The sequence below is a fragment of the Triturus cristatus genome, chromosome 1_2, assembly GCF_964204655.1.
Source record: "Triturus cristatus chromosome 1_2, aTriCri1.1, whole genome shotgun sequence".
Classification (NCBI taxonomy): domain Eukaryota; kingdom Metazoa; phylum Chordata; class Amphibia; order Caudata; family Salamandridae; genus Triturus; species Triturus cristatus.
Window position 1 is genome coordinate 486,308,856 of NC_140580.1, and position 27,744 is coordinate 486,336,599.

The following is a 27,744-nucleotide window of genomic DNA, read 5'->3' on the forward strand; positions in this document are numbered from 1 at the left end:
AGAGGTTCATCAAGGGTTCAACCCCGATGAGAATAATGGAGAGGGAACCTTAGATCCGAATGCCTGTATGAATATGTATCCAACGCATGAAAATACTACATGGTTTAAAAATGAAATTTTGGACTTTGTTGAATTCAATTTCACTCAATATTATTGACACTTTCAGGACCGTAATGTTACTGAAGATAGGGCTATTCCAGTACCTGTATTGAACAGTACCTCTACATTTTGGTGCCGATTCCGATCCTGTAAAAAAAATTACTGTACGACTGGTATCCGTATTTTTTTACGTACGAGTCGCACAAGTACCGTACATACTGCCAAGTACGATTGGGACGTAAAAAAGAACTACGAATAGTGTTGGGAAAAGTCTACGAGAGTGCGTCGGAAAGTGTCCACGTCCGAATATCGTCGGGAAAAGTGTACAAAAGTGAGCCGGACAGTTTCACTTACAAATCGTAAAACACAAGTCGGAGCGCACAAGTACGATCCCGACCACCCGTCCGAATACACAATCGCACGTAAAAAGGCCCGTACGGAGCCAACGCAGTAGCACACATGTACACGGGTAAACTCATGCCCGTGTACGAGCCGTACAGCCCCCCCACACCCAAATATGTCAGCACCGTACAACACCCTGTCCGCACTGCACCCCAGGCCTGCAACCGTACGCGCTGTACCCCCCCATTTACGCGCATCACCCCCTCATGGATGTGCCGTACCACTGCATGTACGCACTGTACCCCCAGCCCCCCCACCGCATGTACGCACCGGACCCCTGCACCGCATGTACGCACCATACCCCCAGCCCCCCACCACATGTACGCACCGTACCCCTGCACCGCATGTACGCACCGTACCCCCAGCCCCCCACCGCATGTATGCACCGAACCCCTGCACCGCATGTACGCACTGTACCCCCAGCCCCCCACCGCATGTACGCACCGTACCCCTGCACCACATGTACGCACTGTACCCCCAGCCACCCCACCGCATGTACGCACCGATCCCCTGCACCGCATGTACGCACTGTACCCCCAGCCCCCCACCGCATGTACGCACCGATCCCCTGCACCGCATGTACGCACTGTACCCCCAGCCCCCCACCGCATGTACGCACCGTACCCCTGCACCGCATGTACGCGCTGCACACCAACACCGTACCCCAGCCCCCTCACCCAGCATCGCATATGTCCGGATCGTACCTACGCGAAAAATACTCTTACAGAACCAGGACACTGTAAAAGAGCACAAGGAGGGTCAATCTGACTCGCACAACAACACAAAACACGTCGACATGACAAAATACATCTCAAAGACTGACCTGGCACATCCAAACAGCAAACAGAGGCCCCAAATCACAACCACCACTTATAACACACCCACCAAAATTCAAACACAGCCACACCCAAAAATGGACCAATAAAACGGGCCCACACACACAACCCATGAACCTTTGCAACAGACCCACTGCTGCCAGACCCCACTGACAAACAACCCCACACAACTCATACCTTCGCTACACCTTCACTCACACACCTTCACACAACCACCTCCACAAACATCCCCCTCTTCACATTCACACACACACACCCACAACCATCCACACCCACACCCCACACCATGCCCACAGACAAGAATCCAAAGTTCACCACGGCGGAGCTGGAGCTCCTTGTCAACAAAGTCATCAGAGTCAAGCCACAGCTGTTTGGAACATTGGTCAGACAGACCAGCATAGCTGCAAAATCAGCCATGTGGCAGAGGTTTGTCGTCAAGGTGAATGCTATTGCGCCCGTCCGAAGGACCAGGCATGAATGCCAAGCCAGGTGGTACGATCTGCGCAGGGCGGTCAAGAGGAAAATGAATGAAGGACATGCCCAGACCAACATCACTGGAGGTGGGCCGCCCCACAGACCCGTACACAACCATCCCTGGGAAGAGAAGGTGATGGCCATGCTACCGCCGGTGGGATTACACGGAGTCGAAGGAGTCGCAGAGCCTGGTGAGTACACAAACAACTCACGTAACTTGGGGGGAATGGCATCCACACCCCAACCACCAGAGGCGCAACTAGAGCCAAATTTCGGGGGAGGCTAAGAAATTTTTTTGGGGGGGGATGAATCTTTTAAGCCATAGGCAGAGTGGAGCTGCAGGGGCTCTTAAAGGGGTGAAACAACAGCGAGGCCTCATTAACATGCAAATGGTCTGTTAAAGACCTGTGAAGGTCTCGGGTGCGGCTGTGAGTGCGCCGGGAAGCTGTCTCATCCCGGACTGCCACACACGACGGGGGGGGGCTGAAGCCCTGTGAGTCCAATGGGTGTTGCGCGCCTGCCAACCACAACAAATGCACGCACCTACCCCCAAGCACTCACCACACACAACCACACCCAAAAACCACGCCCATGCCACTAACGTCACCATTCACCCATCACAAATCAAGGCAAGGCCATGTCCAAGGCTACAACAACCACAAACACAAGACTGGATGTCCGGGAGGCTGGGAGGGTGGGCCACACACAACACATTGTCAAAATGAGACGCAGACAACAATGTCCTCAGCCCATATGGCATAGGTAAATACCCATGCACAATGCACAGGGACTGGCAAAGTACTGACAAGGTAGCTGACACTGGGCCCTGCTGTATGCAGCACAAGGCCCTCCTGGGACCACTGTACACCCAAACACCAACTCCACAAGCACAGGTATCTAGCACAGGAACTCACGCACACTGTCATGCCAGCATGCACCATGAGGGGACACACACATCACCTGGGAGACCCAATAACAACTCACACTACACACAACAGCACGCCCGGTCACACCCCCCCTAACACAAGCACACCCCCCCCCGGGGCAGACAACGGATTCACACACTCCCACAATGGACATGTGACACAACAAGACCAATCCAGAGCCAAGTAAGCATCAGAGCCAACTATCTACAGGTCACACACTCAGGAGAACATCCCAGTCTGTCCCCCGCAACATGCCCATCCCCAAGTGGACACTGAGAGGAATGCTAGGGACATCCAACTACCTGGGTGAACTGTGTCAACTTGAATATGTATGAAACATGGATGTGGTATGAAACAGCATTAACATTGTCTCTCTCTCACACATTATTATTGTGGTAAATAATTTAATTACCGGGACTTAATTTGATACAGAAACATAATAAAAATAGCTCAGTAAATAAGAGGCAGAATCCGTGGTATTAGAGGTTCGGAATGGGCTTTATTCCAATGGACGATTCGAATCGGTTGCTCCAAGTTCCATCACCACGAAGGTTCAGGAAGTGAAGTACATACTTTATTGATAATTAATCACTTTTATACAATAGGCATTACAGTGAAGCAAATGCAAGAGGCGTAACAATTGATAGTGTAGATAAGATATACACACGTAGCAAAAATAGGCGTAACTGGGTGTGATTAAAGAACGTCATCAGATGTGATGTCATAATAGGGTGGTTCCATGAAAGAATTTCGCAATGTCAGCAGAAATACTTGGCAGAAATGCGCGCGCAGCAGCATGACGTGTGATTGACGTGCAACTAGGGGGTGAAGGGGACTTGACATTTAGCTCTACATGTGGCGACAGAAGTCTGGAGGGTCAAGTCAACCTAATCCCAAATCGTATCTAACATCCTATGTTTAAAGAACTATGTTATCCAAAAGAGAGGTCTCTTAGAGTAGAATCTTATTCTATACTGACTATACTGACTGTTAGTGCGTGTACAAGCGTCTAAGTGTCTACACTAGATGCGAGGGCGGAAATCTTCCATAATAATAGGGCTATGAATTACTTGCATAAAGACAGAGAAGCCGGGCCTTTGCTCGGTAGCTGGAAGAATGTTTACTTAAACTACTAGACAGGAATGCATTGGGCAGGGAACGGAGCAGATAATTTCGAAGGTGAAATACAGTTTTTGGCAGGCAACAGGCTGATGTCAGGCTTCGTGGGCCGCGCAGGGAATGAGACAAAGTTCATGGTCACAGATGCAGGCTCAGACTGGAGCTTTCAGAGGCAGAAGGCAAGAAAAGCTTGATGACAGAATCAGGGCCTACTTGCCTGGACTGTAAAATGGCATAAGTGAACCATATAAAGCCGGTGGCCTTTCATACTTAGGAATGGAATATCCGGCCTATTCATGGCGGATCTGAAAGAGGACATGTTGACGGTGGACGCACATGTGTTTGCATCTTCATAACTGGAACTGGAGGGAACATACATGTACTTGTGATTCATACATGAAACCGTTGGGGTCCAAGATAGGGGACATAACTGATCAGAAAAATCCATATTTCCACATTCCCTCCTTGTCCCCTACTTGCCCGTTAAGAGATATCAATCTTCATCAATCCGTTGATCTGTTCATATAGCATCATTTGTTCTTCTTTCTTCTTCCGTGACGAATGAAATCTTGGTGGTGGAATACACGATGTGGCACACAGACCACAGATCGCTGGTCCACATTGTAGACATAGACAGCAACTGAATAGTATGAGAAGGCCAATACCTAGGAAGGATAGGACCTTCCATCCAAAGGTAGATAACACACTCCAAAACCAACCGGACCAAGTCCAGGTGCCTGGGTTCTGGTGTATCTGGCTTACAATCTTATGAAGGCGAGTTATGGCTTTATATACAGATGGCGAATTTTCTGGTATGAAAATGCAACAACTTGATCCGATGACCCTACAAGCTCCGCCCCTATCGGCCAGGATGACGTCAAGGACAAGACGATTTTGAAGCACAACAATCCGCATAGCAGACTGCTCTTCTGTTAAATTGCCTAAGGCGGAAATAGTTTCGTTCACTACTGCTTCAAGGGTTCTAGTTAATCTACGTATCAGCTTACTATTAGTAACGGTACCTATATAGGGAAAGAGACCTTTATTGAAATCTGTGTATTTTTCCCATGCTGTTTCAGTGTAATCGACTATTGGGAGATCTCTCCTTTCTCTATTGTGTACTAAATGAGTATTTCTGTGATAATCAGGAGGAGCTAGGAAAACAGGTGGCAAAAGAAATCCAATGTAGCAGGTACCATCCCAATCTAGAGGCAAACGTACATATGCCGTCTGACCACATATAAAATAGGAATGGCGGGAAGCTCTAAATGTAGACTTGCCTTGATCACTAAATTCTACTACAGTGGTGCATCTACTATGGCCCATATGTATGGAACCATTCTTTCTTACACATAATTCACCTTTTACTGGAAATATTGACATAGCGGGCAAAATTGGAGTAGCTTCGGATTCGACGTTTAGGATCATAAGATTAAGCGTAAAATTACCTAATCCATACACTTCATTTTCTAGATCAGTTCCTGTTCTCCTGGGAAGTCCCTCCTTGTTAGGGTAGCAGACTTTAAGTAAAACCAAGTTCAAATTTCCCCATACCCAGTTATCTTGATAAACTGCAGAATTCGAATCTAGGGAATTAATTAAACTAAACCATGCTCCACAGGAGCCGTTGTGTGTGAACGGGTATGGAAAGAGAGGTAGAATTCCTTTATAATTCTGATAGGGAGGGAGTCGGCCACATATCCAACAATTTGTAGCATTGCTAACCTGATGGGAATGATGTAACATACTAATAAACGTGTTATTGCGCAGCGCAAATCTATAAGACAACTCAAGCGGAGGTAATTCACTAAAAGAATGTTCAGCAGTAATATTATAAACATGTCTAGAAATAGGATAATATATGTGCAACAATATACTTGCAGTAATTATTAAAAGACTTAAGAAAAACAAAATTAATAACGTCACTGTGCAATGACTACGCAGTGATTTACAGTACGCATGTCGTTTCAACATTTTTCGGGTGTGTTCTCTATTCAGGTCTAAGGGATACATGTCAGAGACAATTCAACCGCTTCACCTTGGAGAGGACTTAAACAATCAAATTGCTTGACTGATTAGACCTGAGTTTTAGTTTATAATGTTCGTGATTACTCGTTTCAACCAAAGGAAGTTTTGAGTCAATGGGTGAAGACACACGAGGTGTAGTATTTACATCCGATGGTAGTCCATGAAATTTCTTGATATGACTTGAATGTATCCAGCCTTTCCTGCCCTCGATCTTCACGGCTGTCCTTGTGGTGAGCAAGACCAGCTGCGGCGACTTCCACCTAGGATCCAGCTGAGTCTTTCGATCAAAGTTCCTCACCAGGACCAGGTCCCCCGGAACTACGTCATGGGGTTTCACCTCGGTGGTGTCAGGAAAAGCTGCAGCTACCTGTGAACGACAAGATTGTAGTGCAGACATCAAGGAAGCCAAGTAATCTGTCAGCATATTACAGTCAATATCAGTTATTTTACGAGGTATAGGCGTCCCCCACATATTTGGTGGTCTGCCAAAGATCACCTCATACGGGGATAGCCCTGTTCGAGAGTGTGCTACCATTCTCATGTAAAAGAGTGCAACTGGTAACGCTACTACCCAGTCGACACCTTTCTCTCTGCATATTTTGGACAATCTGATTTTCAGGATCTGATTATGTCTTTCTACGAGACCTGCTGCCTCGGGGTGTCGGACACAGTGGAATTTCCACTGATAGCCTAACAAAAGTGAAACGTGTTTCATTAGTTCGGATGAGAACGGCTGGCCGTTATCTGAGTAGACAACACGTGGTAAACCGTATCGTGGGAAGAATTCTCGAACCAACTGTTTGGCAGTAGTCGGGGCAGTGTAATCTGAAACCGGGTATGCCTCTGTCCAACGGGAAAGAGCACAGACAACTACGAGAACATATTTGAATCCTCGACATCGTTCCATCTGGATATAATCCATCTGGAGGACTTCAAAAGGGTGATCAGGAGGCTGAAATCCACCCTGTTCTACGGGAACGCTTTTTCCTGGGTTGAACTGACAACAGATCATACAGGTACGAACTTTTTGTTTAGCTGCTGCTCGTAAATGTTTATTGAACCAAATGTGTTGAATGCTATCTAGCATAGCTTTTTCTCCTAAATGCGCTGGACTATGTATAGTGTTAATTATAACTTGGACCATTGAATCAGGAAGGAACCACACAGATTTTTCCTTCGTCATCCATCCTTGATCCGTCTGGATCCCTCCTAATTCAGTCCATTTCCTTTTTTCATCTGGTGTAGCATGTGTCTGTATGTCAATTACATCAAGAGTAGGATCTTTAATCGTCATACAATGTGTTGGCGTCAGGACTATTGTCTTTGTCATGTCGGATGTTTGAGTTTGAGCAGTCTGTTTAGCTGTTCTGTCAGCTAGATCATTGCCTTGGGAAATGATATCAGTAACTTTCGTATGAGCCTTACATTTCATAATTGATATTGCAGTGGGTAGATGTATTGCCTCTAATAAGGCATGGATGAGGGGTCCGTGCTGAATGTGGGCACCGTGAGAAGTTAAATAACCTCTCTCTCGCCACAGCACGCCGAAGTCATGTACAACTCCGAATGCATAACGTGAATCAGTGTATATGTTGACTTTTTTATTTGTGGCTTGAATACAGGCTTGTGTCAGAGCGATGAGCTCTGCGGCTTGAGCTGACAAGGTATTTATGCAATTTGTTTCAATGATTTCAGTCTCTGTTGTGACTGCGTAAGCGGCCACTAACTCTCCTGTACTTGTTCTCATACATGAACCATCTACATACAACGTCAGGTCTGGGTCTGACAATGGGACATCGGTTAAGTCTTGTCTGGGTTTCGTCGTGATTGTAATAACTTCAATACAGTCATGAGCTAGTGGGTCTGTTTCGATTACAGGTAAAAGTGTGGCAGGATTCAATGTGTTACAACGTCTGATTTCTATATGTGGCTGAAACAATGTTAATTCATACCCTGTAAGTCGCGCTATAGTTAAGTGTTGTGTTTGCGTTCGATTCACGAGAACCTCTACTGCATGTGGTACTTGAACTGTCAATGGATGTCCTAACACTATGGCATCGCTTTGTCTGATTGCTAAAGCTGTTGCTGCCACTGATTTTAGGCATGCAGGCAAAGCCTGAGCTACGGGATCTAATGTACTAGAAAAATAAGCACATGGTTTGTGTGATCCGGCTTGTTCCTGTGTGAGTACTGACAAGGCAGTACCTTCGCGCTCTGTAACAAAGAGTGTAAACTGTTTATTGTAACATGGTGTTGCTAAAACAGGTGCTTGGCATAAGGCTTTCTTTAGGCTTTCAAAAGCTTGTGTATGTTCCTGAGTCCAAGGGAGAACAGTCGATGTGGCTGCCTCCTGTGTTGTCAATTGAATGAGTGGTTTTGCTAGAAATGCATACTGAGGGATCCACTGCCTACAATATGAAGTGAGGCCTATGAAAGCCCGCACCTCCTTTTGTGTCTTGGGTATTGGCATGTTAGCTATTAACTGAATGCGGTCGGGTGTAAGCTGCCTTCCCTCCTTGGACAGCGAGTGTCCAAGATAAACAACTCGCTGGACACAGAATTGCAGCTTAGAAGGGGACACCTTGTGCCCCTTTTCGGCTAGAAATTGTAAAACTGTCAGTGATGCTTTCTCACATTCGGGTTCACTTCTAGCGGTGATCAGCAGATCATCGACATATTGAAGCAAGGCAGTGTTAACTGGCATGTAGATACTGTCGAGTTCTCGTTTCAGTGCTTGGCTATAGATGCTGGGGCTTTCTGTAAATCCTTGAGGTGCGCGTGAGAATTTAAAGCTACGTCCATTTAAACTAAATCCGAACAAGTATTGGCTTTCCGGATCTATTGGGACGCTGAAAAAAGCATTCTTGAGATCAATTACAGTAAAGAATGTTGCTTCGGAATCAATAGCTGTCAGTAATGACGAGATATCTGGGACCACAGGGAATTGTGGCACAATGCACTTGTTTAATTCGCGCAGATCAATAACCAATCGATATACTGGCGGGGCCTTCGGATCTGTTCGTTTAAGAATCGGAATTATCGGTGAATTACATACATTGGAGTCTGTTTCCACAACCACTCCTTGGGCAATGAGCTCGTCAATGATTTGCAGTAAAGCCACTACAGCATCTGGTGGTAATTTGTATTGTCGCATTCGTGGTAGTACCACTCCTGCCTTTAGTGTAACTCGATATGGTGTAATATTCATGCAACCAACATCAGTAGGGCCTTGTGCCCATAGATGTGTAGGTAAAGTCTGCAGTCGGGGATCCATGTCTCTAGACACATAGTGACCTTTAAAATCACGTAAAAACAATCTTACTCCTTCCGGAGAACAACATATTATAGCTCCTAGAGCTTTCAGTGTTTTTATACCTAACAAGTTTTCTGGACATGATTTAGTAAGCAATAAATCTGTAGTTCGGGTCAAAGGTCCTATCGTAAGTGGAAGAGGCTGTGATACTTCATTAACAATAGGTTTTCCTGAAAAACCAAGGGAAATATTCTGTGAGCCTGAGAGGGGTGCCCCTGGAACTTCACTACGTTTTATAGTTGTTCGACTTGCCCCTGTATCGAGTAAAAATTTTCTATCTTGGCCTAGTAATTCACTATGTACATAAGGTCCTTCTTGGTCTACAGGGACCTCGATAAGGGGTAAGTCAACTTCCCTCTCTAGGCTGGTTCATGCGTATCGTTGATAATCAGGATAGTCGTACTGTGCGGTCTGGTACAGCTGTCGTGTCGTGGTTTGTGTGGCAGCAACAGGCAGCGCTGGTGCAGCTGGCACAAACTGTATAGACTGTGGTGGAGCTGGCATGGACTGTGCATGCTGCGGGGCTCCTTGTTCATTCTGATCCTGTCTAAGTGGCCGTGGTCTTTCTTTTGTAATACCTGTGGCGATATTACGCTTCAGGACTGGGCAATCGTGTATATAATGACCTGGTTGTTTACAATAGTTGCATGTCCCTTTTACAGGTTCTGCTGAATCACCGGAATGTGTCGTACCCTTTTTATGTCCTTCAGCTGGAACTGTCTGGGAGACTAGCATTTTCATTTTCGTGTCTTTCATGCGTCTTTGTTCATGTTCTTGTTCCTCTCTAATTCTATTGTGATGATACTGTAACATTTGTAACATTTGTGATGGGGTGTTACCTTGCCAGGTACTCTCGAATTTTAATACTCTATTCTTCACTTGGGGTAAGGAATTTTCAACTAATTTTGTCACAAACAGATGTGGGTATGATTCGCTACTTGCTTTTATGCCACTATTTATACCAAAACATTTTTCAAATCGGGCATAGAAATCACTAGTGTCCTCATCTTGCTTTTGTTTACAGGCTGAAATTGTACCCCAGTCTTCCTTTTTCGTAGTTAATAAACGTGGCAGTACCTGTACTAGTAAACCTGGTAGTGCTTTAGTTTTATCCCCAAGCCCTGCTCCTGCAGTTCGGGCCTTTTCTTCTGCTTCTAATGCTGACCAGTCTATCTTTTGGTCTCCCACCTCCCACTCTTTTTCCTTGAGTTTTTCATAAATGCCAGCAGGCATCAATACCTTTAATATTGTCATAATGTCGGGATAGGTATACTCTCCCATGAGTAACATGTCTTTAATTTCTCGGTGGAAACCCGCTGGGTCTTTGTCATGACTGGGTACCACTTTCTTCATTTGTAACAATTCTATTTTCGATATGGGCGTATATACAAATACACGTTTAAACTCATTGTCCTCGCCTTTTATTGGGTGCACTTCTCGTAAGGGATTCTGTCTGTCCATGTAATACATGGTTCTTTCCTTGATGGGCAGTGAGACATGTTCTGGGCATACAAAGAGAATGTACTGCTTTCTTGATTCTAGTATTTCTTTAATTAATTTAGTACCTGAACCTCTCCATCTATTTGTGAGTAATTCAGTCAATATATCAGGTAAGGGACCAGGATCTGAATGCGGACTCTGATATAGTATAAGGAGTTGTTGAATCATATAAATCCCAGCTAAACGCTGTTCATCTGGGGTGAGATTAAAAAATGTGTGTGCTACTGTATCATCACCATACTTTCCGGGACTGTCAACCCAATGAACGGCTGACCTGGCTAATTCTTGTTCATCCATAGAATCGAGAAAATGATAACCCCTTCGTTCTCGGAGTAATTTGTCAGCGGCTTGGAACGAATGCTCGGGGGACCTTATATTTATTATAGGTGTTTGGAAATTCCTGTTATTATCTGGACATATCGGACGTATCGGGTCAATAAAACATCTAGTACCATTACAAGATCTTCCTCTACCTACATAGGCTATGGTTTCTGACTGTCCTGTGGGCAGTCCTGATCCTTCCTCCTCGCTTTGTTCGAACTGGTCTACCGCTAATCTCTCTTCGTGTAGGCGTTCTATTTCTTTACGGATCTTACGGCACATGGCTATTATACAATTCTGCTTATCATGTCTCCCTTCTGATATATTCTGGCTCCATCTGGTAAGAGTTTGCATTGCTTCCGGGTCTACCCCCGGTCGGTCTTGATTTCTGATCACACAATTTATGAGGAAACGTAACAGTTCCCCCTGTATCTCCACTTTCTGGTATTCCATAGCTCTGTTAATACATTCAGAATCTCGCCCTGTTTGGACAAAATGATATATATTATCTAGATGCACAGTCATTCCTGGTATCTTCCCTAAATACACCGCGGCTCGTCTGATACGTAATGATGCCATGATCATTTCGTCCTCTTTGCCGGGCACAGGGTCATATCTACAATCTATAAGAAGTTCCTTAAGCGTGCGGGCATTTATGAGTTTGGGGGTACGTGAATGTGCTGACTCTTGAAAGGTAAGTTTATTTACTCTGGGTGGCGTAGAAAAAATGTTGGTAGCACCTCCCGTAGCCCCATCTGGGGTATCGGGCGTGAAAGGATTCGTTGAACGCGATACAGCAACTATAGGTGTGGACACAGCTATAGAAGTAGCTGTAGGAACAGATGTAGAAACAGATGTGCTTGCCGGAACTTGTGTCAGGATTTGTTGCTGTAGAGATACAGATACTGGATCTTGGCGTTGAACCTCCCTGGCAGGCGGTCTATGTGGGGCGGGATTAGCATACTCGGGAACTGCGTCATCTAAATATGAGGAAAGAAAAACATCTTCTGCGGTTCTAGGATGCCCCTTAGGATGTATTTTTATTGGAAATAATGGGGGTGGCAAGTCTTTTGGTATTTCCGGAGTAGCCTTAGGTAATCCCTCGGCCAGGAGGGGATACATACCATTCATAAGGGCATTTCTTTGTCTGGCTACTTGTTCTGATTTCACTCGTGTACCCTCTTCCATTAATAGATTTTCTCGGACTTTATTTGAATTCTCTTTATATTTCTCTTCCTGTCGGAGTGCTTTTTCTGTACGTCTATGAGATTCTTTACGCCATAACTCAACGGCGTCTTTCTGTGACTGTCTGACTTTCCTTTTCCATAACTCTTCCTCTACTTTCATGATGCACTCTGCATCCCAGGTCCCAGCTGCGGGCCACCTCTGACTTTCTGGTAATTCCTTGGTGTAGTCTACCCATAAATCAAGAAATAATATAGCGTCTAAGCCATGTTTATGATACATGAAGTACCCTGGAGTGTCCCTAGGAGGAATAGGAACAGCTTCTTCGAGTACCCCTTTTCTTGTTGTGATCTGTCTTAATTTCGAAAAGAGCGGCATATTGAGAACTGATCTGATACTTGATCTTGAACAGACTTAATACAAATAAACACAATAATGAACAGTCATTCATACCACAATATGCAGAACGTATTTAAAACATTTAACATTTAACATTTAACTGAGCAACAATGATGATGACGATCTAAGGAAAACTTAATCACTAAACATAATGCTCGGCATTATCTGGATTATTCTGAATTTATATACTTGATATACTAGATATACTGCTAAACAGTACAGATACACTGCTGAAACAGTGCAGACCGGATTTGTGTACCCAAACCCGTCTTGACCGGCACAACCTATGTGCACGTCAGAACGCCTCCCCAGTAATGGTACTCACCGGGTAGCTCGGAACGGAAGGCCTCGGAACGGAACTGAACTGGACCGGACTCGACTCGACTCGAAAACTTCGGACACTTTGGACACCTGGCGGGCCTCTGTATACCTCGGATCTTGCTCTCTCAGCTAGGCTCTGGTCGGGATACTTCGCACTTCTCACCGCCTCGTCTGGGTGTTGATCGCAGCCTCAGTCGCCCCCGCTTGACCGGAGGGAGATACAGGAAATCCTGCTGGTACGCGTTGTTGTCCGTCCAGCTGTGGCAGGAGACCGGGCCTGCAACGCACCGCCGGCGCGTGAGATGAGAAAGTGTCCCTGTTCGGGCGCCATTCATGTGGTAAATAATTTAATTACCGGGACTTAATTTGATACAGAAACATAATAAAAATAGCTCAGTAAATAAGAGGCAGAATCCGTGGTATTAGAGGTTCGGAATGGGCTTTATTCCAATGGACGATTCGAATCGGTTGCTCCAAGTTCCATCACCACGAAGGTTCAGGAAGTGAAGTACATACTTTATTGATAATTAATCACTTTTATACAATAGGCATTACAGTGAAGCAAATGCAAGAGGCGTAACAATTGATAGTGTAGATAAGATATACACACGTAGCAAAAATAGGCGTAACTGGGTGTGATTAAAGAACGTCATCAGATGTGATGTCATAATAGGGTGGTTCCATGAAAGAATTTCGCAATGTCAGCAGAAATACTTGGCAGAAATGCGCGCGCAGCAGCATGACGTGTGATTGACGTGCAACTAGGGGGTGAAGGGGACTTGACATTTAGCTCTACATGTGGCGACAGAAGTCTGGAGGGTCAAGTCAACCTAATCCCAAATCGTATCTAACATCCTATGTTTAAAGAACTATGTTATCCAAAAGAGAGGTCTCTTAGAGTAGAATCTTATTCTATACTGACTATACTGACTGTTAGTGCGTGTACAAGCGTCTAAGTGTCTACACTAGATGCGAGGGCGGAAATCTTCCATAATAATAGGGCTATGAATTACTTGCATAAAGACAGAGAAACCGGGCCTTTGCTCGGTAGCTGGAAGAATGTTTACTTAAACTACTAGACAGGAATGCATTGGGCAGGGAACGGAGCAGATAATTTCGAAGGTGAAATACAGTTTTTGGCAGGCAACAGGCTGATGTCAGGCTTCGTGGGCCGCGCAGGGAATGAGACAAAGTTCATGGTCACAGATGCAGGCTCAGACTGGAGCTTTCAGAGGCAGAAGGCAAGAAAAGCTTGATGACAGAATCAGGGCCTACTTGCCTGGACTGTAAAATGGCATAAGTGAACCATATAAAGCCGGTGGCCTTTCATACTTAGGAATGGAATATCCGGCCTATTCATGGCGGATCTGAAAGAGGACATGTTGACGGTGGACGCACATGTGTTTGCATCTTCATAACTGGAACTGGAGGGAACATACATGTACTTGTGATTCATACATGAAACCGTTGGGGTCCAAGATAGGGGACATAACTGATCAGAAAAATCCATATTTCCACAACAGGGCAACGTCGACAATCTCCCCCCAACACTGGGGGGGAAGAATCACAGTCCCAGGCACCGCGTGAAGACGATCCCACCGGCAGCGACGACTCTCATCACTCCGTGGATGACCCCGACCAACCTGGCCCCTCTGGTGTACAAGCCCCTGCAGCACCTGCGTCAGGTACATCTGTGCCAACCCCCACCCCCATTCCTGCCACATCCCAGGAGACACCCAGGAGCCCTGCTCGCACTGAACAACACAGCCAGTCTGACCAGGAGGGACAAGGTTCTCAGGGCACCCAGGAGGAGGCAGGCAACCCTGCAAATGCCATTCCTCAGGGGTCCCGTAGACCAGATGTGCCCACAACGGCAGGCCAGGCTCGTGTGGGCAGGGGTGGTGGGAGTGGAGGCAGGTGGAGGCGCGAACCTGACCAGCCAGCTCAGGACCCCGGTATGTCACACATACGCAACATCCTTGACTCATACTGGCGTGACACCAGAGGCATGGACCAGGTCGTGTCCAGACTTTCCGGGATGCAGGGGACCCTCGATGAGATAAAGAACCTGCAGGTCGAGCATCATGCCAGTCATCAACAACACCAAGGACGGATGGAGGCAAGACTGGCTGAGCTCCTGGCGGTGCACAGGGACGTGAGCCAATCACTCCGTCAGATCGCCCAAAGCCTGGCAAACCCTCCCTGTACCACCAGGCATAGACCAGCACCAGACACAGGGAGGGACGAGGAGGAGGAGGATTCATCTGACGGAGGACCCTGACATCGTCAAGGCCTGCATCTGAGGGTCCCTGGAGGAAGGTGGGTCGTTCATGTAAAAGACCGTGAGAGTCAGCGGACCATCCCTATCTCCCAGGTCACCTGGCCTGGCACCTGGCCCTTTGGCGCAACAGCAGCACCTCACCCAATGACATTCTCTGCCACATGGACTTGCTGGTCACAGTCTGACCAATGATGACCAACACTGTGGCCTGGACTCTGATGACTCCAACTGACAAGGATGCCATCTCCCCCTGTGAACTTTGGATTCTATTCCTCCGGTAGAGCACCTTAGCACATCTACCAAAAGAATCACCCCACCAAAAATAAATTCATATTGTTCTGCACATGAGATGTTGCTGTCATTTTGCATTATTCAATGACATATGTGTGTGGAAATGTCTAACTATGCCTGAGTGGTAAACTAACTCCAGCCATCCATACCCTGGGATCAGAGTCTGGTACAGGACACACATGGGTCGCAAGGTATCATTCAATGTAGGCATGGAGCACAACACTCACCTGTGATGGCCTCTGGCTGCTGAGGGGGGGCTTGCTAAACTGTGCGGACAGACCTATTTGGGAGATCATCATCAAGGCGTAGAGGTCATGGCCCATGTGGAGGTACCCGGGGAGGGAGTCCCAGGTATGTGTGGCTGGTGGGAGAACAATGTCCTGTATGCTGGAGTACGGTGGATGTGAAGAACGGTGGCCAGGGCAAGGTTGGATGCACTGAGATGGCCCAACGGGATCTAGGATGACAGACGTACAAGGTTGGTTTGGTGTCGGGGTTGTGGACTGCCTCCTGAGTGTAGGTGGGGAGTGTGGAGGTCATCCTGCAGCAGACAGTGATCCATTGCAGCTATCTATGCTGGACGGTGAGGTGGCTTGGGCGCAGGGTGTTGAAGCTGAGGTGTGCAGATGCCCCCTGGAAGTGGACCAGTTTGCTGGGAGTTCGGATGTACTTGCTCCGTAGAGGGCAGGGCAGTATATGAGACGGATGTTGTCATGGACCTGGGGGATGGTCTGTCGTAACTTGGAGTGGATCTATCTGTGGATCATGTGCATAATGCAGAGGGCGTTGCAGCATGAGGTACAGATGCTGTGGACTAGCATGGCATATGTGAGTGAGCCAAACATGATGCACACCATCTCGTGTGTGTGGCCACTGGGTGCTTGTGCAGGGCCCGCAGCAGCAGGCGCCATCTCCCTGAAAAATGCCCCATTTTGCACACAAAGACTAGGATGTCAGAAGGACAACTGCAACAGGCGCATGTCGAAAGTAAGGAGTGTCCAGGGTCACATGGCACACCAATGCATGCACAACCACCAAAGAGCCATTACACCGGATCAGGAAACTGAAGGGCGACCTGCGCACAGGAGACACACCCTCAGCAGCTGGTGATGGCCCATTGTGTGGTCAACCTTGCTAAAATACATACACTACCATGTACTTCATGCCCAATAGAGAGCCTAATCCATGAGCAACTGCATGCATGTCGCTAGACTACACATGGACTCCTATGCATAATCGACAGCAAGTATGTCAGAGATGCCGCATGCCAAGTGGCAAGAAACCTGCATTGACAGAGACGAGGCACCTTGGAGTGTGACGAACACCTTTATTACTCAGACTCACACCAATGGAATTTCATCCATTGGAACAGAATCACAGGTCATTCGGCTGACCATGTGTGACCTACACTGGACACCCCCTGCAACACACAGATGTGGTAAATCCTACTGAGCTGGCACACAAGTGAAGGGGTTGAGCCTCACACCCCTTGTTGCACACGGAGAGTGTACAATTCCCCATTGAGCTTCATATGGGGATGTCCCAAACCATGTCCACCATTGGCATCCCGTATGTTCCTGAGGGACGTTTTACACACATTGATGCCTTCATCAGAATCCACAATCCATGACAGATGTCTGTCAGGAAGGGTGACTATCAATTCATGGGAGCCATGCAACACGTCAGGTGGCCCATGGTGAGTCGACATGTATGCACGGTAACACAACATGCACAGGAGCAGTCCCCACATATCACAAACACGTACCACCCACAAAACGCCTTGCTGCACTCCTTACCCCAAATGACTTTTCACCATGTCTGTGCATGTAACTCTGATCCAGCACACGTTGCAATACTCATGAGGAATAGCAGGAGTGCAATGATGACATGAGCAGACGACAGCCGCAAGAACCTGGGGAGGACAGACACACAACAATTCAACGAGAAGCTAGTAATCCGCAGACATGTACATGCACTCTAAAGGATTTATGTTGTCACCATGCCAATAATGAATTTGTGTACCCACTAAAATTTGGGGAATGACATCATCACTTGAATGACACATCAGAACACACCTCCAAGTCACTTAGCACACAGTCAGCTCGACACACACATTGCAACACATGCCACACAAGGCTCTAAGCGTGCACACTCAGACACAGGGACTCACCATCATGAGAAGAAGTTGCGGTTAAGCTGACTCCGCATGTCCTCATCCTCATCCTCATCCTCACTTGCCCCGTGCCCGAGCCCTTCATCCTCCACGGGTGGATTATCCAGCTCATCCGGATCCAGGATGAGTGGCACGGCCTTCTCCACTGCCATGTTGTGCAGCATGCAGCACACAAGGAAGATTTTGCAGACCTTCACCGGGGCATATGGGAGTGCGCCGCCGGTCTTGTGGAGGCACCGGAATCTGCTCTTCAGGAGTCCAAATGTCCTCTCAATCACGCGCCTCGTCTGCCCATGGGTGTCGTTGTACCGGTGTTCTGCGGCTGTTCTGGGGTTGAGGAGCGGCGTCATCAGCCATGGCATGTTGGGATAGCCAGCGTCCCCTACATGGAAACATCATGGACAGAAGTGGGTCAGGAGAAGCAGTAAGATATTAAGATACCGCTAAATACAGGACTACCAGAGTATACCCACCAACAAGACATGCACGTTCGTTGCGCAGCTGCAGCATCATTTCAGGCACCCTGCTACGCCTCATGATGTAGGCATCGTGTGCTGATCCTGGAAAACTGGCACAGACATGGGATATCATCATGTTAGCAAGACATACCACAAGGGCATTGATGGAGTGGTAATGTTTGCGGTTACGGAAGGCTACCTCCTGTGCGTGTGGTGGTACCAAAGCCACATGTGTCCCATCAATGGCCCCAATGACATGGGGCATCCCTCCCAGGGCAGAGAACTCACCCTTGACACCTGTCAACTGCTCACGAGTTGGGAAATGTATGAATTCATCCAGGTGTAACAACATGGCCTCTAACACATCATGCAGGACACGGCTGAACATGGTCTGGTACATGCCACCTACATCAGCTATGGTCAATTGAAACGTACCCGTGGCAAAGAAATGTAGGGCTGCCATCACCTTCATCTTGGCTGTCAGTGCAGTAGGATACCTGTGTAGCGGTTGGAGGTGTGGTTCCAGCCTTGTGGTCAAGGTGTCAATCAACAGTTGGGAGAAGCGGTAGCGGCGTATACAGTCACGTTCCCTCATGGCAGCCCAGTCTGGAATTGGTCGGGGGAGAGGCGGTGCCCTGTAGAATTTTGGAAGGAATAACGAAGATTGAGTACAGCACTACACCACTGTCAATGAACTGAGCACATGTTCAACAGCTAATACACATATACTGCATACAGAGTCTGTACTGTGCAATGCATCCAGGACACGTATGCCAGCCAGGTGACACCCCTACCAACAGTCAGCTACACACGTGGGTGCTCAAGGTCAACATGACATGCCATGGAACTAGCTGTGGGCCAGTGTAAGTGAACAGGCAGACGCATTACAGGAGTGACAGACAACCACATATGTGCATGAGAAGGATGTTACATCATACAGACCGGTTGCAGAACACTAGAGGCACAGGTCACATGTCCTTGAAATAGTACAGTCCACACACCTTGCCATGAAGGGGTACATGTCAGGAATGATCACACATACATTGAGACTACGCAGATATGTCCTTGTCTCACAAGTCCATGTGCGATGCATACATACACCCGTTACGTCTGATTCCACATGTGGCCTGGTGTGCGTAATAGTGTGCCATGCCCATCGACACGCACACACATGTTGGATGCAGCAACAGCAGATGCATGTCACGGAACAACTACAGCAAGCTCATGGGAACGCATGACACACACATGACATAGTCACATCGTGCAACGCCGGTAGTTACATGTCAGGTGTCATAATCAGTGTCCCTGGCATAAGGGGACAGTTGCGGGTGTAGGTGACTGTGCCATGCCAGTGATGCAGTGCTCGACTGTCCCCAGAGAGTAGCTCCTCTGTATCAATTGATATCAAGTAAATTTCTGTTGTGTCATGCTCCCCATTGTTTCCCAGTGGCATGGTGGGTAAACCAACTAGGGGGCATATTATCAAGAGAGGCGAAAATATTATCGCCGCTTTAGCGGCAGAAAACTGCCGCTAAAACGGCGATAATGGGCTTGATAATATGCTCTATTGACTTCCAATTGAAGACCATGTTAGATGTGAAGGACATGTAACATGGGCTTCAATTGGAATTCCATAGAGCATATTATCAAGCCCATTATCGCCGTTTTAGCGGCCGTTTTCTACCGCTAATGCGGCGATTATTTTATCGCTTCTCTTGATAATATGCCCCTGTGTGCTGCAGGGCCTACATATGTTTGTAGTATTGTAGATGTCACTCATGTTGCTGTTCATGCTATGCGCTGTGTCCTATGTTGTTTGTACTCATATGTCATATGTATACAGGTGTCTGATCATTTCCTGTCTCTTCACCTTGCCCACAGCATCGTCTGGGGAAACCGAGGGAGACACTGGCACGGACGTGGGGGAGGGACCCAGCACCGGGGCCACCAGTGCTGGGGAGTCTGGTGCAGCAAGTGGCACGGAGGCTGAGGGGAGTCAGGCGGAGGACCTGTCCAGTCCCATCACCGCCCTCCCATTTGCTCGGGTCCCTTGTGTCCGTGCTAGGCAACAACAGGTGCATGAGAGACGTCAAGGAGGTGTATTTAAAAGGTGAAGGGTGCACTTCCACTCCGGATCATTCTGTGGTGTGTAGGCAGATTAAATTGCATGGTGCTTGTCATATGCACGCTCATGATTTAGCTTGTATTCTGAAGTGGATTCATGTGCCAGTTATGACCCCGTCTTGTACGCTGCTTGATAACGGTAATTATGTGCTGTTCAATGATGAAGCTTGCTGTGGGATGCTTCTGGGAATTCCTCACATCGTGACTGTATCACTGCAAGTGGTTTTCTGTCATTATGACCTTTTCCCACCCCCGCGTTGGCCGGCTCGATGTATCCATCTAGCCTTCCATTCCAACCTTGAAAGCAGAGTTCAACAAGATGAGCAGGATACAAGTCGTGTTGACTTCATCCCAAGAAACATTTGTCCTTCACGTAGCTCACACGCGCACAGAGGTGCAAGCGCTTTTGGACACTGATCTCCCACTACATATTTGGGACTCGGATTCAGACTACCTTTCATGCCTCGTCAACAAGTGGCCTGGATGTTTTTTTCTAAATTGTGTGATCCGGCTTCGTGACCTCCTTCCATACTCTGTTTGGTGTGTTCCCCGCATTTCATCATTCGATTTTTGCTAGCGTCTTCGGAGGTCTCCCTTTGCTTCTCGCACTCGTGGCTGGCGTGCTATTATTGATCTGTGTACTACGCTGTGGCTTCACAACTTGTGTTACAAGACAGCATGCACCGGCTGCTCCATCTTCGGCAACAGATGCTTGCATTCTACGGCACTCTGCGGCTGGCGACCTTAAGCAGTGCCTATGGATTGTCCTTCCGGTTTCCCTTCTTTACCTGCATGCAACCTGTCTTTCATTGCCTAGATTGTCCATTCGAATGGGCTCTGGATTTGTGCCTGACTAACTCTGTGTCTCCTGACCCGGATTATGATCGACTGATGAGCCCCTTAGTGGCTCATGAGTTGGACTGTTCTGGCGTCAGGATTATGGCCTGTGCTGCAGCACATGGAGTCCTAGGGAATTGGGACATTGGAACGGCTGCAACTGAATTCTTATCCAGAAGTTATCTTGATGTCCCCACCTGTTGTCCGCAAATGGTGCTGGATGCCCCGATTGTTGAGGAACACGTGTGTTCTTTCCCCCTGCTGAACTGGATGGCAGTTAATTTTGCAGAACGTTCAGATGATTTCCTCTTGGAAGCTGTTGCAACTTATTGTGCTTATACCTTGATGGATTGACTTTAGCCCTGCTCATTTCATGTTCCATCGATGTTATGTTTTTTCCCCTTTTACATGGTTATTTTCCCTGCAACATCGTTCATCATTGACATTTCTTTTCTGACTTTTTCGCTTCCCTTCTATGGACTTCCTGTTCACGCCCTTGGTTCCGTTCCATCAAACTTGAACTCTGCGTTCTCGATTTTGCGCCCCTAGTGGTTAGTGGTACGAACAAGGGGGGGTGTAGTCCTGATTCCTATCTCCCTATGTGCAATGCTAAGTTGGAACCACCGCATCAGTTGTTAGTGAGCCATCTTGCTAATTTTGCTGTAGTTGCGTGTTATCAGTTTTCAAATGCCTACTCGAGTTTGCTTCACATGAGGACTGTCTGTTGTTTGACATCCTTCACAGTGAGCAGCGAACTTGTACTGTACATTGTGTACGCAAACAGTCTGGGTGACTAGACGGTGCATGTAGTTGTGTGCAGGTTGATCAGCCCACTATTTAGCCATTACATGCACGCAGCTGCAGATACCTGATAGACGAATGCTTGCCATATTGCAGTGCAGCACGTTTGAGTTTCATTGTGATGGGGAACTTTCGATGGTGAAGAGACTAGATGATCCTGTGATTTGATACCACTGAGCTGACCTGTACAGTGGGGGGTCCCCCGTTAAAGCCTAGAGACTTTCTATTAGTCGAATGATACTACTATTGGTTTACTGGCGACAGGAAGGTTGCTGTTTCCACTGTCATTTTCTCATGATTGCTCCTTTCATTGTCTATGATATTGCAACAATGCTGATGCTTATGAACGTAACCATTTGTCTGCTTATGTTAGCAACAGTACTGCATCTTAGGACGCGAGGTTCATTGAATGAACTCTTTCAACTTTACCGTGTCTGTGTCGATTCTGTTGTGGACTGATTTGAGAATAATGACGAACAGGTGTGTCTGATTCCCACCATTCCTGAGAATACTTTCATGCGCTTGTTCTGGGTTGTCTATACATTGGGACCGCCGAGCTCAACCTCGGCTAACGAATGGGACACTAAGCTAGTCGGATAAGGGCTTCTGGGTTCTGAGGGGAGTTTGTGGTACACCAGACATGTCTCCTTCGTGCCAGGCACCGCACCCCCTGCCCCTGTCTCCCCTGCTGCCGTCAATGCAGAGTCTGTGGACATTCAGTGCCATTTGCAGGTTGGTCAGACATCGGTCCTGCATGTCCTCCATGGCCACACCAGACTGCTGACACGGTTGGTGTCATACATGGAGGGCATGTCATCAGCGATGTCTGACCAACGGATGTTGCTGAGGTCCATTGACTCGTCACTGACGGCAGCAGTGGGTCTCCTGTAGTGCTCCGTCCCCCCCCTACCCCGTTACCATCCGCACTTCCCACTCCCATGCCTGTCCCATACACACCCAGATGTCCCCATGCACGCACCCCACCAGACACAGGCAGCACACCACCAAGGATGGCCAAGCGCACACCTCCTGTCACGCACACACAGGGGGGAGAAGGCAGAGGCACTGGGTCGGGGGGAAAACAGCAGCCACGCTGTCACAGTAGGAGTCCGCAGTCCTCACAACCCACTACCTCCAGAACCACTCCCCTTGGCTCTCCTGCCCAACAGTCGGACAGAGAGTCCTTCATGGCCAGTCCGCCCCCAACCCCATTGTGACACCACCCCGCAGGCGTTTGAGGGATTCTTCGGGCAGGGTAGTTGATTCCCCCCCCTGTTCACACCCTCCCCCAGTTGTGCTGCGACCCATCCCTCCGACCCCCCCCTCCTTGGGGCCTGTATTTCCTTCGGGTGCAGGGGAGACACTGGAAGAGCTTGCTGCCGTGTGCAGTGCCATACTGACCTCCTCCTTTGGTGCTGCCCCACCCCCTGTGGTGGAGTCGTCCGTCCCTGCACCCACGACACCTACCCGTGCCCCTCCTTTCCCTGCGGTGCCTGGTTCTTCCCCCCCCACATGATTCCCCCCACTCTGTGGATGATCTGGTACAGTGCACTGTGCAGGCAAGCTATGGGAGACGCGTCCCAATGTGTCCCCCCCCAGGACTCCGCATCTGCCGTGGCCCATGAGCTTGGTGAATAGTGTACTGTAGCTACTTTTCTTCGAAATGCTGAATGTGGTTTTTTGTTTTTCCTATGCACACTATGGCTTTTCTGGTATTGCTGTTGGTGCTGCTGCTCCCTGAGTTGGGGTGGTGATGATGTGTTGTGTGTCTGGGAGATGTTGTAGTGTGCTGCTCATGGGGTGGACCCTGGTATCTGCATGCCGTCACAAGGTGACTGCATGTATTCTTAGGTCATGTTGGCTCTTACTGCATGGTGACATTGTCCCAAGGTGTGTTCCTTACTCTGTGGCACCTGCCATCTTCCCTGCAGGGTGTTTCCCAATTGTTGTGCTGAGCTGTGTCAACATTTCCTCGGTGTGTGACACATCCCTTCGACTTTGGCCATGCATGCTCTGCTATGTCTCCACCTGCATCGTTTGTGGCATCCTTGCTGGACACTGTACTTGTGTATGGAGTGTATTGACATGACTTCATGTGGACATTTTCCCTTTTCAGCACTATGCATGTGTGTACTCCCTGCCTCACACACATGTGTTACGTGTTCTGCAGGGTATTTGGGCACCTTACTGACATTTGTGGGCATTGTATCTGTGTGTACTCCACCCTTTTCCTTCCATGGGAGGCTACAACTTGTTGGCTGCCCCGGCACCTGTACATTCCTATCATTCCTGGTATGTGGGTGACAGTGTGTGTTCCCTTAGGCTCTCTTAGTTTCGTGGTGTTTGACATGAGGATACTGTCTTGTTGCATGATCTCAGTGTGTGTATTGTGCTGCCTCCGCCAGGGGTGGGTATGCATGTGTAATTTGTCATCACACCCACATGTGGTGTGTCATGCAGTGGTGGAAGGACATCCATCCTCATGGGAGTGGGACACTGCAGTCAGTGATGTGTTGTCATGGCACTCTCAACATTGTCGCACATTGTGTATACCTTCATGCACCCATGGAGTTTTGCTCATCGGAGGGTGATGTACACACCCCCATGGCTCTGTCCACTGATGGGGGTCCTCTACACCCACCCCTCCTATGTCTGGGCACTGCTGGGAGTGATAGACACCCACCCCTCATATGTCTGGGCACTGCTGGGAGTGATAGGCACCCACCCCTCATATGTCTGTCCACTGATGGGGGTCCTCTGCACCCACCCCTCCTATGTCTGGGCACTGCTGGGTGTGATAGGCACCCACCCCTGATATGTCTGTCCACTGATGGGGGTCCTCTGCACCCACCCCTTATATGTCTGGGCACTGCTGGGAGTGATAGGCACCCACCCCTCATATGTCTGGGCACTGCTGGGAGTGATAGGCACCCATCCCTCATATGTCTGGCCACTGCTAGGTGTGATAGGCACACACCCCTATGTATGTGTCCACTGTCATGGTACGAGCCGTACCCACGCGCTGATGGCCTGGGTGCGGCCCGTACCCCTACGGCGCCCCAACGTTGGGGGTGCGGCCCGTACCCATGCCTTTGGGACGTGGGTACCGGCCGTACCGCCATTGTTGGTGTGATGTTGGGGTAGGCGTGGTATGTGCCGTAACCACGCGCTGATGGCCTGGGTGCGGCCCGTACCCCTACGGCACCCCAACTTTGGGGGTGCGGCCCGTACCCATGCCTTTGGGACGTGGGTACCAGCCGTACTGCCATTGTTGGTGTGATGTAGGGGTAGGCGTGGTATGTGCCGTACCCACGCGCTGATGGCCTGGGTACGGCCCGTACCCCTACGGCACCCCAACTTTGGGGGTGCGGCCCGTACCCATGCCTTTGGGACATGGGTACAGGCCGTACCGCCATTGTTGGTGTGACGTAGGGGTAGGCGTGGTACGGTCCGTACCCACGCTCTGGGGGCGTGGGTATGGTCCGTACACGTGTACCCCTACATCACCACTACAATGGTGGTACGGGCCGTACCCATGCTCTGAGGTGCGTGGGTACGTCCCGTACCACCTTTGTGGTGGTGATGGGTACGCGTCCATGTCCACTTCCGTTGTGGCAGGACGTGGGATTGGTGGACACGCCCCCCGAAGTGACCAGACCATGGAGGTAATTAATGTGCAGGATGTATTAGTATTTTGTGGGGTGTGGGTTATGTTTCCTGCCCCTTGCACACCCACCCCCCCCCTTTGCCCCTGGGGGTTGTTCTGACCTTCTGCGGCGTCTGCGTCGATTTCTGTACACGAGGTGGTAGGCTATGACGGCCGGGATGACGCGTAGGTTGGGGTCCATCGCTGTCCGTCGCGTACCGGTGCTCCTTGTTCGCATCGTCCTCAATTTCCCAGCAGTTTTTGGCTCCCGTAAAAACTGCTGCGTGCGGAGTGACGTCGGCACAAATCGTACTTGCTGGTCTGTAGAACGCTGCCTGACTCCGTCCGGATGTCGCGTATGCGCCTTCCAGATTCAGATTTGTATGTATTTTTTAGCCGGTCAGTGTTTTTTACGACTCGTACGGAAATGGTGTTTCTGTGCGTATCGTACTTGCGAGTTTGTAAGGTGTTTTTCCCGGGTACAAGTCGGACGGAAAAAACGCTCCGTACGACCATTCGTACACGGGTTTTACAGGATCGGAATCGGCACCTTTGTGTTGAAGGAGTAGGGTACATATCAGTAAGAGAAAGCCGATGTAATTACACTTATCAGTTGCGTATCTTTAGCAGCCCTCCGTTCTTAACCCCTCCTATTGTATATTTTGTCTGTGGAGAAAGTGCCTATACTTGGCTTCCACGAGGTTGGGCTGGACGTTGCTACCTGTCCTTCCTGTACCCTTCAGTCTATATTGCCCCTTCTAATTATCACAAGGATCACCGACTAGATAAACGTAGCGTGCTTATTAGGAGAAATAAAAGGGTGATAGATACCACCGATGTAGATCAGACCAATACTCCACTGCAGTATTTCACCTACATTATGAAGGGAGTGTTACCCTTTTGGGGGTCTATGATTACTAGCCAAGAAGGACGACATTTGTCTAGAGTAGTTGAAGGGGTAATTAATATGTTAATTGTGTTCTTTTTTTAGGACTGTGTTGAGTGTTTATAGGGGAACAGGGTGGGAAGTAATACATAATAAATTAATATTTTGTATTTAATAATTTGTATTGTTATTTTTGTTAATTACTTATTTAATAATTAATTGTAAATTGATTAGTAATTAATAATATATTGGTAATTATGTTAATTGTGTTAAAACATATTAATGAGTTATTCAATTGATATTAATTGTTGATAATTAATCTGTTAATATGTTAATTGTGTACTTTTTTATGAGTGAGTTGAGAGTAGGGTGGGAAGTATTTTAATTTTTATAACTGTTTTTATATTTATTATATACTATTTATTTAAGTTATTTTATAGTTTTAATTGTGTGTATTCATTTTTATTTCATAGTTATTAATTTTATTGTTACTTGTTATTAATACATTAATTGATATTTAATTATGTTACTTTATTATTATTTTATAATATTTTGGTGGTTATGTTTATAGGGGAATATGGTGGGAGGGAAATTATTTTGTATTTAATTAATTAATTGTTAATTAATGTAAATTATATTGTAGCGGTGTGTATTCTAAATTATTCCCCTACGCTATCCAACACTTTCCCTACTGTTGCACTCACTGGAGTGGGAATAGTATTTTTTACCCACCTGATATCCAACACTTTTCCTACTGGTGCAATCACTGGAGTGAGAATAGTAATGTTCACTCTCCCGCTATCCAACACTTTCCCTACCGTTGCACTCTCTGGAGTGGGACTAGTAATTTTTACCCACTCGCTATCCAACATTTTCTCAACTGTTTCATTTGCTGGAGAGGGAATAGTAATTTTATCCCCTACGCTATGCAACGTTTTTACTTTTGTTATATTTAATGTAGTGTATAATATTATTTTTTATACAAGTATTTATTTTCATGTTTTAACTTGTTGTAGATAATTATTTTTATATTAATATTATATGTATATATATATATATATAAAAAATTATATTTAAAATTATGTGTTTAACATTTTATCATTTAAAATAATAATTATTTTTAATAATATTGAGTTAATATATATAAAAAATGCATGTTTTTTTAAACACATTTATTATTTATTCATTTTAACCTTCATTAATTATTTTTAAGTATGTTTTATTTAATTATATTTATTATTTAATTAATTTTATATTACTTTTAAGACATGTAAAAAAAATCGATATTTTGGTAAACTATATTATTAACAATGATATTTAGGAT